The sequence below is a fragment of the Glycine max genome, chromosome 1 (genome assembly GCF_000004515.6).
Source record: "Glycine max cultivar Williams 82 chromosome 1, Glycine_max_v4.0, whole genome shotgun sequence".
NCBI lineage: Eukaryota > Viridiplantae > Streptophyta > Magnoliopsida > Fabales > Fabaceae > Glycine > Glycine max.
Genome location: NC_016088.4, coordinates 52,309,160 through 52,325,434, shown reverse-complemented (window position 1 = coordinate 52,325,434; position 16,275 = coordinate 52,309,160).

Below are 16,275 nucleotides of genomic sequence, written 5' to 3'. Positions count from 1 at the left end.
TATATATATATGTATATATATATATATATATATATACATATATATATATATATATATATATATATGTGTATATCTCTCTCTCTCTCTCTCTCTCTCTCTCTCTCTCTCTCTTTGTATGTGTGTATAAATTTTTCTCAAAAAAAGATATTTTTTATTAAATCAATATTTTTGTTTTTCTGTTTTGATACACCCATTTTTGTCTTATATATATATATATATATATATATATATATATATATATATATATATATATATATATATATATATATATATATGTGTGTGTGTGTGTGTGTGTTTTTATAACGGTGTTATTTTTTCTCAATTTTAAACTATATTATTATTATTATTATATTAAAATTCATTAAATAATGTAGAGAAAGATAATGATAATAATAATATATGTTATTAATACATATATAAATAAATATTTTATAATGTGCATATATTATATTATATAAATAGACATTTTGGGATGTATTAAGTAGTTATATAAAAAATGTGCATAAATTATATAATAAAGAGTACTAATTGAGCTATTTAATCTTTCAATAATGTTTGATAGAATTGATTTAAATAAACGATTATTATAGAATTTAAGTTTTGAACTAATAGAGATAAAAAATTTAAGTGAAATTTACTTTAATATATATATACGGATATTTTTTCGTAAGAATTTAATTCTCTTACAGGAGTCAGAGGATAGTATAAATAAGTAATCTTATTTATGAATGAGCAAATGAATAACTGAGGTTCTAACTTTTAGTTATTTATTAAGTATGCATACTTAATCTTCAGTGTTGATTTTTTCATTAATGTTTGATATTACTTCAATTTGTTTTATTAGTATTTACTTTATCATCTAAAATGAGCAAATATAAAAGATGCATCACGTATGAGAATATAATCAAAGAGAGAGAAAATAAATATTAAGTTAGATTAGTTTGTAATTCCTTAAATTAATAGATAATTTTTAATTAGATCTTTGAATTATTTTTTAAAAATTAGTTTCTCAAACATGTATTTATTTTTTAATTGGATTATTCTAAATTGTAGTTACCAAAAATTAACTATTTGAGTCAATTGTGAGTCAAATAATTTAGAGACCTACTAATTAATTTAACTTAAATATTAATTTTACAAATACACATGCATGACTTGCACATATCGAAATTATTGCTTTTACTCCCTTTGTTTTTAAATGAATTTTTCTATTTTGTGCAAACTTGCACAGATTAAGCATCGTTAATTAACTAATTTTAAGCAATATCAACTGGTTGATTAATTATGATTTATTTTAAGAAAAACAAATATCTTTGTCTCTTATTTATTATGGACTTAAATAACCTTTGGTCCATATAAAATAAGAAATTTTGATTTTTTTTCTTTAAAGTTTTTTCTTGAATTTAATATAATTTTATTTTTTTAATCCATATCTTCTTGTTAACAGATTTCATTAAGTATTAATATAGTTAATAATAATGATATCGTGATGATGTCATCACCTGTCATCACGTCGCATCATTAAATCATAATATTACATGATATGTCGATAAATGATAACATCATTGGTATCATTAAAAAAATATTCTATTAATAAATGATATTACCATCAAGATTGTTAATGTTACGTTATTGTGATAATGTTGGTAGGGGCTAACATGTTTGTAGGGATTAAATTTTTTTAAAAAAGTGTTATATATTTTTAGAGACTACAAATAAAAAATAAGATATTTATAAAAATTAAAATGAAAAAATGATAAATAACTAAAGCAAAAGGTGATATATTTGTTAAATTTTTGTATTAAACTTACGTGATGATTAACGACAAATATTTAACAACTAAAATTTAGAAGAAATCAAAACAAAAAACAAAGTCTGAACATCAACATGAGATGTTATTAAAAATAATTTCTCAAGACAATTTGTTGTAGTGTCATAAACTCCTAAAAGAGTAGTGAATAGTTATCCTATCAAAAATTATTGATATTGATTTTATTGTTTAAATAAAAAGAAAAAAACATAATGTAATCAAGGTGCCTAATAAAAAATTTTAATGTTTAAATATTTTAATTGATTAAATTTCTCTGTCACCCTATAAATACTATTCATTGTCATGCGTACATGGCTATTTCAGCCGCGTTATTGCATTATGATCCTTCATGTGCAATTGCGCATTCTCAATCGCACATCTGCACACTTGTATTCCCCAGTCTTCGTACAACGCACATGCATCTGCGATATAAGCAAAAGCATTTGGCATCCGTAAATCAAAATATTGGTGTATTTTGGGATTGTATTTGAAGTTTTGTTGCCAAAATCGGTTCTACTTTCCTTTCCTCCAATTGTTTTTTTATATTAAGTTTGAAGCAGAATGTATGACGTACAATTACCGAAATATCTTTATCAATACTATAATTTGAATGGTTGTTTAAATTGTTTTCTTTATATATATATATATATATATATATATATATATTATATAGAACTCAATTAACTAATTCATAAGAATTACATAAAATAGTTAATTTAGTTAGTATTATTAAATTTGTCCTATATTTAAACGTGGTTGTTTTGTTTCTTTTGAAAATTATTCCTGACATTAACAAGGACATACTCTTGTTCTTTTTCAAATATTATTTGCTTTAACTTTTTTTTATCTTTCTCATTAGTAATAAATTTATTGTTTTAATTTTTATTTGCTATACATGATAAGAGGCAAGGTAAGATTTCCAAAATACTTTGTAGAGGAATTTTTTTTTTTTCAATATCTGAGACTGATGAATATTTCTCTCTCCTATTGGACCTCTCCCATGACTAGAGAGGAGCCCAACCCCCATAATCTATAGTATTATATGGTAAAGTTAGACTTGCAAAAAAAAAACCTAAGTCATTAATGCATTTTATTTACTATTTAGTAAGCTAAGAGAAATTATTTATAATTAAAGATATTTTTGTAATAAATAATTAATACAAAGGACATTCTAAATTAGTTCTTATCATTAATTTAAATACAAGATTTTAATTTATACAATGTTTTTATTATATAAATATATTTTTATTGGACAAAATAATTAATTTTAAATAAAACTAAATCTTTTAAAAACATTATCATTAGACAAGATAACTAATTTTAAATAAAATCAAATGAATAAATTTTTTTATCAAACAACTTTAAACTTAAAAGGAGTTTTAAACTAAGAAAATAAAAATTAACAAACAATTTTTTCCTTTTGTTTTAACCTCTTATTTTCAACTTTAACTTAAAAAAATAGTTAAAAAAATTGGACCAAATTAATGGACTCATGGACATACTTTAATTTTTGAATTATAAGCATAATAAATAATATTAAATCCATTGATATAATTCAATATCTTGATACAATTTGTAGTATCATGTAAAGACATATTAACTTTTTATTTTATTTTTAACTATTACTATTGTATTATAATGAGTAATAATACACAAATCATTCTCTATTATAAACAACTCCTTCAACAATCATCTTTTTTTCCTTCTATATGTCTCTTTCCATTATATTATAATAACTATAATACCTACATTTCTTTTTGTTTTCTCTCTTTAACTCTTTAAGTGTTAAATAATATATGAGTATCCATTAACCATTTTTCATGCAATAACATGAGTGTTGATGGAGGTATTTATAGTAGAGAATAGTTTAGTTATGTAACGCTACTCCACCGACCACCATGACTATAATCCACAAGCAACCTTCACTCTCAACAACCAGCAAATCCATCCAATAATCGAGAACCTCCATGACCTGGAAATGGATCCTCTCCATTACCTTGGTCTTTATCAATACACAAATCCTTTATCTAAAAAAAAATATCAATACGCAAATCCCAAATCACCGCGCGCATGCAACCACTCTTGGACATTTTGTTCAGATTTTTAGAACTAAAAACAAAATAAAAACGCCAACAACTCATAAATTTTCAAACGAGTATTGAAAATTTTAATACAGGAGTGCGTTCAAATTCAGAGACGTAACCCATCTAATTCCAGAAGAGTTAGTTGAATAAAAGTAGACAAGATTTCTTGTCGTAGATTCGAGACAAAAATGTTTTATATGGTTTTATGTACAGGAAACACGACATGAAGTACGAGCAAATTGCGAAAACGGATGATAAGAAAAACCAACAAATAATTGGTGGATAGATGTTCATTTTGAGTTTAAATATTAATTATTTATTTCTTTATATTTTTAAATTTATAAGTGTACCCTTTGAGTCGGGCCCTAGCAAGTTAGCTTTGAGAATCTGATCTATCTTGGTCTGTATTTCAAAATACCAATCATGGTTAGCTTTGAGAATCCGATTTATCCTGACACGTGTGCCAAACTCCCGATCATGGCTATATTTGATATCCTTAAATAGACGATTATGATCGACCACGACCGGATACACATAACGACTTACGATCCTAGAAAATCAGAGGATCAAGCTGGGTTGTGAAAGACGATAAAAGGAGCGAGCAAGCTGGAAAAAGAGATAAACACTTCTTAATGCTCTATACTAGGTTACCTCAGATTGGACGAGGAAGCCTTATGGAGTTGACTTAGCGTGGAGTTCGAAGTCTCATGCATGCAAATTTAGGTTTGAAATTTGAGTCTAACAATCTTTGAGTCTATTTGGTTAAATAGAAAGAAAACAAAAGAAAATATAGAATTTGAAATTTGAATTGAATATAAAGTATAAAGAAGATTAAAAAAAATAAAAATTGTTGACACAAGTAATTCAACAATTGAGTTTGTTAATCAAGATTTGAGATTTAATTCTCAACTTAAGTATGAAGTTATAAATAAAAGTATCATTTGACCTGAAAGTGGGTTGATCTGATAAAACAATAGTTAGTTGAGTATCAAATAAGAAATCTCAAAAATCTCCATTAGACAAAAAAATTTAAATTTGTTTTGGCTTAAATATGTTTTTCATACCTGAAAAATATGTAGTTTTCATATTATTACCTCAAATTCCCTTTTGGTCAATTATGTACTTGAAAAAATTTTGTTTCAATGTACTAGTTGTCGTTAGTCTCACTCTCTTAAGTGATGATGTGTCAAATGAAATGTCACATTATTAAGCTTAATCACTAACACGTCATTGTCACCTCATCTTATTCTTCCCCTTCTCTAACAAAAACCACCACCAGTGCCACCACCGTCGACTACACCATGCCATGTTATGTTATTATTACCTCTTTCTCATTGCACATGGGGATCTGCGGAGTACCATTGGGGAAAAAGAGAGACCCTTTTCTTCTCCAGATTCAAGATCTACGACACTCCCACCTTTGGAGAAAGGTTTGATCTTCTTAAACCAAATCCAAAAACACCCTAAACATGGAACAAGCCTATCCATACTTTGGATAAGGAAGAGAACAATGCACGCATTGGTCAAGAACTGCAGAGGAGGAGCAAGATACTTCATGTGAATGAAACCCTACCTTGCGTAGAGCCAATTGATGAAACCCTTAACTTTGAAGGACGATGCCCACAAAAAATGCTCCACTTGAAACCTCGCTGTGTCGAAATACCACCCTTTGAAGTATGCAGTGATTTTGAAAACCAATAGGACCACAATGAGGCAGAGGAAGAGCTTGATGTAGGAATAGAAGCATGTTTTCATAGTGGGGTTCTCGTTCTCCCTGCTTTAGTCAATGTCAGTGTTGATTTTTTCGACGACGACGAGGCCCAACAATGCAGGCACGAGGGAGGTTAAGCAACCCACGACGCGGTGCACTTTGAGGAGGAGAACCCATGTGAGTTGTTTGGCATTTTTGCCCCTCCCTTTGTCTCTTGAAATGTCCTTATTTGTTTTTGTTTTTAAGCTAAAGGAGGAGAAAAAAGAGTAGTAGTAAAACACTACTACAAGTTTAACGACGAGATCAGTACTAGTGGCGCTAGGTTGGACAATGATGATTGTTTTTGTTGGAGAAAGGAAATAAGGAGATGACGTGACAATGGCGTGACAATGAAGTGTTAGTGATTATACTTGATGAGGTGAAACTCCATCTGCTATGTCATCACTTAATAAAATGAGACTAACATAGATAATACGTTAAAATATAAATTTTTTTCAAGATACATAATTAATCAAAAGTAAATTTAAGGTAATAATATAAAAATAATCTATTTTTCATGTATGAAAAAATATTTAAATTTTTTTTTAAGAATTTCTTTTTTCATTTTTCTTTCTCTTCAACTAAATAAAAAATATATACTTTTAATATATATTTTTTCTCTATTTTCTCTTATCCCAACCAAACATACCATTAAATTAAAAGAGAAACATACATACAATTGCTTAAGCATTTTTTATGCTATTCTTCAATTAAAATGAAACTCAAATTTTATTCAAAGACCAACACCAAAACACATAAAAAAATCTAAATTTTTGTCCTAAATTAAATTTTACTACATTATTGTGGTAGCAAGTAAAAACGAAAATGAAGCGGAGGCCCATAAGGATAAAGGCCATAAACCATAAACAAAGAAGCCACTCGTGCGGGTGACCAACATGGCCAATCATTGCTACCATGGGGCTATCAAGAAAGATCCACGTGGCTGGACCACACGTGTGAATGACAAGACGTTTGCCAATGAAAATTCACCAACTGTTACTTAATTTATTAGTGTGGGCCTAAGTTGCTTTTACAGCACGATCTGATTTGATTAGACTCTGGATTTTTCTGGGAAACCTCCACAAAAGCCAAACGAAAGATCTTTGTTCTTACTACATTTCCTAGTTTACCACACTACGCATAAACAATGCCAATGCCCCTTCTCTTTCTAAGTTCTACATGTGTTCCCACTTTCAATTCAGATGCATTGAATATTGAATGTTCGATAAGAGAATTTCTTAGAGTTGCGCTATATTTGAATGCTTATCGGACGTATAGATCCTTACCTATTTTAATTAAAAAAAAAAAAAACATGTTGTGACATATTGTGCCAAGTTGTGGAAGGCCTAACATAAACATTAAATAGTAACGTGTCAATAAAGAGATGACTTTGAGTCATGCCATTGTCCGTTGCTTCTTCTAGCTAGGTTACAATTCTTGAACCTCATTCAATCATGTTCTCGAATCTCGAAGCAAAACTCTTACTCGTAACAAGATTAATTAATATTATTAGTACTACCTTGTTTGATGTCTCGATGATTTAAGACACTTTTTTATAGTTAATTTTAAGTATCTTAACGATATTAGTTAAGGAAACAATAATATTTTTTATTAAAATTATGTGAAAAGTACATTAAAATTTACGATGAAATATACTAAAATTAATTTTCTTAATGGGTTTCTTAACCTACATTTTTATCAATTGATTAGATAAAGATATCATTGCTTAGAAATTTAATATGCCTTTCCGTCCTTGGATATTTTTTTTTGCACATGTTTAGTAGTGCATTAATTTGATGACACCCGTGTCAAAAGAAAAGCTACAAATAATGATTTGTACATTAATTCCCTTATTTAACGTTATTTTGTTTAAAAAACATACTTATTTAAAGCGGAACCAAACACAAACTTCATCTTTCAGCTGTTTATTTAATGTGATAGTCAACTAGTGTTTGAACAAACATGCATATACGCAATGATTAAATCACTTTTTTTTTTGTAATTTTTTAAAGCAAAATCACTTTCTTAATCCAATTAAAGTAAGATTATCTAAATCCAAATTGAGATGTGGAGAAAGAAAATTCTTACCGCTTTATATTTTTTTTAGAATATTACAAAATTGTAACATTTTTATGTCTAACTACCCAATAGAGTATATTATTTTTTTATACTCATATTGTCTTAATCATTATTAAAATTGTTAACTCGCTAGGAAATGTACCAAATTTGTCACAGGTAGTCAAGTACTCAAAAATCCGAGTGTCGAATATATAAGGACTTTGTTTATACTTAGATTAATACAAGCCTAATTTAAAAGCAATAAATAAAGAATTTAAAATAAAGATAAGAAACTATAATAGATAAGATAAAGATTTAAAGATCAAAATAGAAGAAAAAAAATAAAAGATTTAGATTAAAAAATTATAAAGATAGAAGATAAAAAAAACAAGAAAATAAAATAAACGATTAAGATAAAAATAAGAAAATATAAGATAAGATAAAAAATAAAAGATAAAAATAGAAGATAAAAGAAATAAAATCAAGAACGTGATAATGTTGGGATCTGACTTACCCTGTGTTGCTTAGGATGTATGAGTTTATGATTTTTCTTTATCAATTTAAGTGATTATATTCTACTCACATCTGTTCAATTACTTCCCCCTGATTTCTCAGGATGACAAGTCTATTTTATTTATCTATATTCTAAATTCATTTACAAAGACTCAACAAATAAATAAAAAATGGATGAAGTATGAATTCTAGATGTTTGCAAGAATGCATGGACATACAATAATCATTCTATGTCTAGCAATGAGAGGAAATCTTTTCTTTTTGTTCTATTAGAAGTTACCATTTTTCAAGCGTATAACCCCTAAAATCAATGCATTCATACCTTCTTTAAATCTTATTTAGAAGTTACCCCTCTCTCGAGCATCTAACCCCTAACAGAATATAAAGATGAATCATGCAAGATAAAATTAGTAAAGATAATAGAATAGAAAATACCTTTTGCATTGATAAATAGTGAGTACATCATACATCATTTGTCTTGAGGGGCTTTACAATGGGTGGGGTATAAGAACTTTACAATGGATAGGATATAAGAATTGATAGGATAAGAGGGGTGAAAGAAAGTAAATAAAACCCGTATGTGTTGTGTTGTCTTTTCTGCCTGTCTTGACTCGTTTTTTACATTTGTTAGAGTGGATTTGGGCTTAAGGCTAGAAATCTTGGATTATGATATTTTTTGTATTTGTTTTGCTTTTAATCATATCTTTCTGAGATTTCCTTATATTTTGGATATTTTATAGATCTTTTTCTCTTTTAATGTCTCATTTTTATATCTACAAGTCATAAATAAGAAAAATATCAAATCTTAATATTTTTCAATATATTTTTATCATCAAAATAATTCATATTTAACGGTTATAAAAAATATTTATCACTTCAACTTATCGTTTACTTAAATAAAGAGGTTAACTATTATAAATATTTTTATTCTGTTCACTAATTAAAAAGCACTTTAAGTATTACTTTTAAAATAATTATTATAAAATATTAATAATATAATTTATGAATAATTGTAATAAAAGCATTTATATTATTACTATTTAATTAAATTCTTAAATAGTGTCTGTTTTTTCACCAAGTTTTTATTCATCCGGGAACGATATATTAAATACGTGTGCTAATTCATTTTAGAGTTGAAAATACCTTTTAAAAACTTTATGATAAACTTTTTAAAAATTAATTTCATTTTTGTTGAAATAAAATTTCCCTAACACAATAACAAAAGAAAAATATTTAACATACTAACATTTTTACCTTATTTTTTGATCACATTACTTATCATATTTATAATTTATTTTTGTTTTTTTTTTTCGAATGAGAAGAGAGAATTTAATATAGTTATAAAATGACATTAAAACTCAACTTTCCTTCTTTTCTATCCGCTCATTTGATGACTGAAAAACTGCCTCATGCCATTCACCTTATTCAAATTTATTTCTCAGGCAAATGCACTAATACCAAACAACCATCCTTCACTCAACAAGGTTCAACTTAGTTGGTAGATAAATGAGTTTTTTTTAAGTATGTTGACAAAAATTTACTTCTTTTATTATGTGTATGAAGAAAAATTTGTGGAAAGAAATAAAACTTACTTTAATGATATTTACCTCTCAATTCATTCCGAAAAAAAAAAGCATCCCTCGTTTCTATCTTGGCAAAAATAACTCCGTTCGACGATCGCTAACAAATAAAGCGCAAGACATGGATGTACGTTTATCATCTCCCGTAACAAAACATGCATAAATAGGTAGTGAGAGCTTAGAATTGCGCAGATACCAATAATCTCATTAACTGAAGTAGTCAGTCTAATTCAAACAGTCGTGCGCGTAGGGTCATTTTCTCTCCTAATTAAGGTTTAGGATCTAAACAAACATCCAAATTCTGCCTTGACTACATACACTGCATAATTAGGCATAATAGTAACTACTACTAGTATAATGATGTCCCTAGAGTCTAGGGACATGGGAGACATGCAACTACAGTGATTTTTATGATTATGTTTCATTACATATTTCCGGTGGTTAATTAATTTTAGTTATTAGATGCAGAAATTTCAAGGTCGATATACAATATTATTAACAAGAGATATTGCAATGCAAGCGTTTCTCTCCGTTGGATTAGAGAGGGTTGGTGCTTGCTTCGTTCCCTGATCAACACGCAGAGTCGTGGGCAGAGGGGGCCAGCATTGATCAATACGAGGGAAATAATATCATCAAAATTGATACTGATATGAGATAGGGCGAAACCACGTGTGGCTGGCTTACCACCAAAGAGAATCTCAAGGAAATAAAATGCTTATATTTGCTGTGACATTTATATTCCTTTTGCTAGGAAAGGACAAACGCGCGTGCAATAACGACACTGTACGGATTTATTAAGCATGGTCTACTTCTTCTTCTTTTTCTTCTAGTTACTAGACTAGAGAAGAACAACCTCCGTTGTCCATATCACATCAAAAACGAAGATGTGCAGCCAATCTTGTTCGGATTCGTTTCTTTAACACTAGGAAATTAGTTACCGTTATTATTAGTTCAAAAGTCATTTGTAAAATATTATTAATTACATCCAGTACTTTTTTATATATAGTTCAGATTTGATCTATTTCCAACGCACACTTATTTTAATTTTTTTTATCAAACAAATATTAATGATTAATCTTTGATTTTTTTATTAGTGAAGAGATTCAAATCTATAATTTTTTTTTTTACTTTTTCTATCAGGTTAACTTTATAACCCTTAAGAGCTACGTTAAATTGACAACCCATACATTTTGAATGCAGTTTATAACATGGGTGGTACGATAATGGATAATCTAATAAATCTAACATCTGTTAAAATAAATTCTGATACTATATTAAAATATGAATTTAGTTTTAATTTAATTTAAAAACTAACTCAAAATAAAAATGTTGTTTACTTATATAATATTTTAACTATATCACTTATTATTATGATATCTCAATTTTTTTTTTCTTAAATACTCTATCAGTTCCCAAATTATTAATGTTAATTAAGATTTTTCACACAGATAAAATAATAAGTATCTTAAGAGAGTTAATATTTATTTGGAGACAATTTTAATGAAATATCTTTGTTCATTCTCTTAATTTTAATAAATGTTTGAATATTTATTAAAAAGTAAAAGCATTAATCAATTTTTATTTTTTCAAAGATTAAAACTACATTTAAAAGAGACAGAAAAAATATAATAATCACAATAAAATTTACTATAGAATTATTCAAACTTGTCACAACTGCAGCGACTCTAGCATGTTTATATGTGGAGCATACTTTTGGCTGCATTGTAAGAGGAGGAGGACATTGCATAAGGCTGCAGTTTGACTTGAATAGTGTGAAGAAGCCAGAAAGAGTAGTACAAGACAGATGAAAGAAAGAAACCCATATCTATCCCACACCCTACAAAGTGCACAGCTAGCAATACCAACCAACTACTAACTTTCAAGTCTTTGGCACAAACGAGGTGTGTGTAGGTACAATACCACAGAGGAGGAGGGGGGTCAGTCAGTGTATTCAATTGAAAGAACTAAGAAACAAACAAATTAACCTTCAAAGTTCAAAGAGCAGTGGATGTAATATTGTATAGTGGGAATAGAGAAGCTCCTATGGATGTGTCAATGGCATTGGCAGAAAGGGTGTGGAAAGCGGGTCCCAAGGGCTAAGTTGGTTGCAGTCCCTTCATGATTGAGTTTAGCAAACCAAGGGAAGCTTCAATCATTGCTCACGCGCGGCTCTGCCTCAAAACGTGGCCACACAATGCTCTAAGTAGTCTCAGGCACATTGTCAGCTATAATCATAGCCCCTTATGCATAAGTGCATAACCTTTTACCACTACCCTTCAATATAAATATATATATTATTAATTCAGAGTACAAACCGATTTTATTATTGATTAATTTTTATAAAAAAATTTCACCGATGATATTTGATAATTTTTTTTCTTTTTATTCACATTTTTTATTTATAAAATTAAAACTTAAAGATCTTATTTTAAAAATTAAATTCAATATCACATGAATTAACGATTCATTAATCATGTAATTATTGATTCAATATAATACAACTTTTCCCCTCAAATTATATCCTAAACCAAACACGTTATAGGTACTTGATTAGTATCAAGTATTACTCGTGTTTAACATTGGAGATTTGGAGTTTTTAAAACTAAAATTAATCAATATGCTCCTTTTTTCCATTAAGTGGCCAACCCTGCCTTGATAAAGGAGAACATCTTTAAACATTGCGGAATGAATAAATTACGTGCACGGATTGAATTTAAGATTAATTCAAAAGATAACAAAAAGAAAGGGATGATAGATTACCTAAATAGTTACAGACTTAAACCATTTCTTTTCGCTTTGCTATGAGCACCTTTGAATTCTTTGATGCTTGCATTGTTTCATACTAGTTGAGACACCATGATATTTGTAGACAAAGTTTCCATCATTTAAAAGAAAAGTGCGCATTATTGTTTACAACACTTTAAACTACAGAAAGAATGTTTAATATGCTCCTCTTTTTATCCCTATAATTAATGGTACTGGCAGACGCATTTGCTACAGTGTGAATTGCTAAACAACTAAGCATTGAAAAAAGTATATCCTTATAATTTTATCGTTCATATTATAGTTAACCGTCGGGCTATGCTTTTATCTCCTTTTGATGAAGTTATAGGTATTCTTTACTTAAAGCAATCTTATTTAGACCGCATAAGATTACTATAAACAATAATACTTTTATTTCCTTATTAATCAGGATTAAGTATTGACTATTAAGGGTATTAATTAGTTAAAAAACTAATAAATAATGTTTTTATTGAACATATACAAAGAGTGTGTTGAAATTAGGTTTAAATGCACATTTTGTCTCCAACTTAAAGTTACAAATCTCACGAATTGTCGTCCTAACATCAAATCTTCATTAAACACCAAATTAAATGGTGTGATGGTGTAGCATACTTTTTTTTGACGATTTTGAACTACCAATAAACACATATTTAAACTATTATAATTTCACAAAAAAGAAAACTATTGCAATTTCGTGAAGCTTCAAAATTGCCTCAAAGTAATGACCACATGCATTATCACATTGTTTAGAATTAATGAAAACTTGATACCAGGAAAATTTTGTGACATTTTGTATACTAGGAGAAAGATTCATGATTTTTTTTTCTGAGACAAAATTTGCGAGGTTATGTAATTTCAGGGACAGAAACTACAATTAGACCTAAAACTAGTAATAATTTTTTTTACTAAATTTTTTCTTCTTTTAATTTCTTAATCTGTATCATTTAACATTTCCCATATTTATTTATCTTTCAGTAAATTTCTTGCCATTATTATCTTTTGAATATTAAATTTGTCTATTTATTTTTAAATTAAGATTTTTCAATCTACTTTATTTTAATGTATCATTTGCTTTTTTTTTTTTATCTTGAATATCTCATTTATTAATTTTTATCATTCCTTAAATTTAGCTAATTAAAATTTCAACTTATATAGGTATTAATATTAAACTAATTAAAAAAATTGAAATCTATAAATTTAAATTTTAATAAATCGTACTAAATTATTAATTAATTTACTCAATTTTTTTTATTATACTTAATGGTGTACCAAAAAAAAAAACTGTACACAAGAAGTATTAATCTTATTAACGAATAGAATGACATAATGAATAAATTCTTTTTTTTAATGAATAAATTCTTACTAGATACCAATGTAAAAAAAAGTTTTGCAACGCATATGAATTAATTTTTTTTAAAAAAAAATACACAATCAGATTGTTTTACACTACACAAATCATTCCAAGTTAATTTTGCATATCCTATTGTTTTGTTGGTCTACTTCTGTCTTCTGTGAGACTCGTGGCAATAATGAGTCTAACTTTCCTTGTCTTAGAGAAAGCAAGAATATTCCTCAGGATGAAGTCTTGGAATTAAGATTCAAAGTTTAACACGAGAGCCAACAAAGATTGAGGTGGCTAGCAAAGCCTGATCTCATAAATTTGATAGTATATGTATTATATTATTGGATCACACTGAAAGTATATGTATTATCTATTCAAAATTATACGCAGATGTGAATCACATGGTGAACCAAATCGTGGTAGACCTGTTGTTGCATGAATATATGTAAAAAATTAATGTTTGATACACCAAATGTTTTTATTTTTCAAATATCTTAAAGTAATAAACTATAATTTTCTTGTTTGGTATGTAATTAATAAAAAATTTATTAAAAATCAACTTTTCCAAAAATCATATTTTTTGGTATGAAAAAACTTATTTTCTGCTAAACCTTCCCTAAAAAAATCCTGGAGAGGAACTTTAATACTGATGGCATTTCAATCTAATCAATGATTCGTATTTGAAATGTTAAAAGTCCAATACTTAGATTTAATCCAAAAAAAAGAAGAAATTAAGAGGAACTTAAATATTTGAGATTTTGATCTCTCAAAAAAGAAAAACAAAGCCTTAATTAGGAATTCATGAGGCTGAGAATGAACAGATCAGGACTGATGCACTTTTGCTTTCGGCCACGTCTCATCAAATATAGCCCCCACTGATGCCATTGATGCCTGAATTAATCGAATAAAAATATATATGTTGGGACATATACAACCACGATTTAATGAATCAATTCCAAATATAAAGCTTGAGATAGAAGTTTCTGCAAATACAACACCCCAAAACTAATAATACTAAATTTGTTTAAACTTGGTGGGATTACTAGTTGGCCTGGAATTTCTCCATTTAGCCATTGTAACTCATCAGCAAGCATATATAATGAATGACCTATTATCCCATGCATGAGTGATGAGTACGACAACTAAAAACAATACATAAATATAGCTAGCTAGGTTATGGCTTTAGGTTAAGGATTTGCTTTAATTTGGCTTAATTAGGTCTGGTTTTCTTGTTTATAGGGTAGATCTTATCACTATCTTGAAAAAAAATAAGAAAAACAAAAGCTACTTTCTCAATTACTATATATACAACGAGCAACCACAAGTTTCTGCATATAGTAAACGAATTTCGGGAGGATATATGCCATGAAAAGCACGCACCACTTAGTATAACATATTCAAATGTTTTCTTCAAAAACCTGAAAACGGAATAGGAAGTGGATTTGATCTTACTGAACAAGTAAACGAGTTTAATACTTTTATCTCGCTTCAATATTAATTCTGACTTCAAATGAAACAAACAAACGAAATTTCTTGTCCATTGGGGATTTCGGGTCATCGAAGTATTAGCAGAGGTGCGTCTTTTAGGAACAAAAGAAATTTCTCCGTACATATGTAACATGAGATATGAGGAGAGTTAAAATTTGCTCACACAATATATTGTATTAAGTGAAAGAAACAAATTTCAACTATATTAAGTTAAATAAATTAAATTACATCGGTATAATCTTGATAATTATTATGTTATTTTATAATTTTTCTTAAAATTTATTATTGAATTAAAAATTCTTTTCATAAATTATATATACAAAATTTTACATTAATATAAAATTATTTGTTACCTATTCTTATATATAACGTAATATAAATATTTTAAAATATATTAAAATATGAATAATTTGATTATTGTTTAATTTTGACAAAATTTGACACACACAATTTTAATAATATATATATAATTTAATATTAAATTAATAAAAATCAAGCTCTATGTCAAGTTATAAAAATAATATAATAATTATTAAAATTACATCGATCTAATTTGATTTCTCCCTTTATATATATATTATGAGAAATGATTGCATAATCTTTAAATCATATTTGAATGATTAAATTAAACAAAAATAAATAGGAATTACTAACTAACTTTTAATATTCTTGACTATCTATGTATATTAATTTATAATCTCAATTCTCACTGCAACCATGAGTTCTGGCTTGATAATATGACCAAAATATGTAGTGTTTATGGAGAGAGAAAATTTTATGGTTTAATTTGTGAGGTTAACTTAAAATGAAATCCAAATTTTAAAAAGATGTGAAAGTTCATCTCATTACGATGAGTTGTTATTAAA